The 1,027-nt window shown below is 39.4% G+C and overlaps 1 protein-coding gene across 1 annotated transcript in view; it reads left to right on the forward strand.

Moving 5' to 3' along the window:
• The first annotated feature begins 832 nt into the window (after positions 1-832).
• The window catches only part of polg2 (polymerase (DNA directed), gamma 2, accessory subunit), a 10,540-nt gene continuing 10,345 nt past the window's right edge, over positions 833-1,027 (forward strand). The window contains exon 1 of the mRNA XM_061923112.2: positions 833-1,027. This exon is cut by the window's right edge and continues 591 nt beyond it. The gene's annotated coding sequence lies outside the window, so the exon portion shown is untranslated.

The raw sequence follows: 1,027 nt of genomic DNA on the forward strand, positions 1-1,027 counted from the left end.
GTTTATTTTCACTTGATTATGTTCAGAATCAGAAATACTTTAATAATCCCTGAGGGGAAATGAAGGTTTTCAGCACAATCCCATTCAAGAGCAGACAAACATTACAGGGAGACAGAACAGGATCAAACATTACAGGGAGACAGAACAGGATCAAACATTACAGGGAGACAGAACCGGATCAAACATTACAGGGAGACAGAACAGGATCAAACATTACAGGGAGACAGAACAGGATCAAACATTACAGGGAGACAGAACCGGATCAAACATTACAGGGAGACAGAACAGCATCAAACATTACAGGGAGACAGAACAGGATCAAACATTACAGGGAGACAGAACAGGATCAAACATTACAGGGAGACAGAACCGGATCAAACATTACAGGGAGACAGAACAGAATCAAACATTACAGGGAGACAGAACCGGATCAAACATTATAGGGAGACAGAACTGGATCAAACATTACAGGGAGACAGAACAGAATCAAACATTACAGGGAGACAGAACAGGATCAAACATTACAGGGAGACAGAACAGGATCGCTGACGGCTCTTGACAACTTCCGGCGCCCTTTACAAAAAAGGTGGGAAACAGGTAAACTATTTAATATTAACCAAATATTGAATTTACCTTTGAAGAATTATAAAATAGAGCGAAAATAAATATAAATTGTATTTACCTTTTGAAGAATTATAAGATAAGGAACAATATTGTATTTACCTTTGAAGAATATGAAAACTAAGACATGATTGGCAAGCACACACATTCCAGTCCAGCAGCTGGCGCTAAACATACTCTTATTATAGTCTGTCACCAACGAAGAAGAAAAGTACCGGAAGTACTTGTGTGTCACGTGTAGCCTCCATCGAGACTTGTGTTGGATATTTGACAAACGCGGCAACTTTTAGGCCTTTAAAGTACAAACATCCATGTCAGAATGTAAAACGATGAGCTAGAGCGTTTTTTTCTCTCTCAAATAATAGACTTAGCTGCAAGTCTAGGGGCATGAATATTTGCTGACGGG

Source organism: Nerophis lumbriciformis, linkage group LG27 (assembly GCF_033978685.3).
Source record: "Nerophis lumbriciformis linkage group LG27, RoL_Nlum_v2.1, whole genome shotgun sequence".
Lineage (NCBI taxonomy): Eukaryota > Metazoa > Chordata > Actinopteri > Syngnathiformes > Syngnathidae > Nerophis > Nerophis lumbriciformis.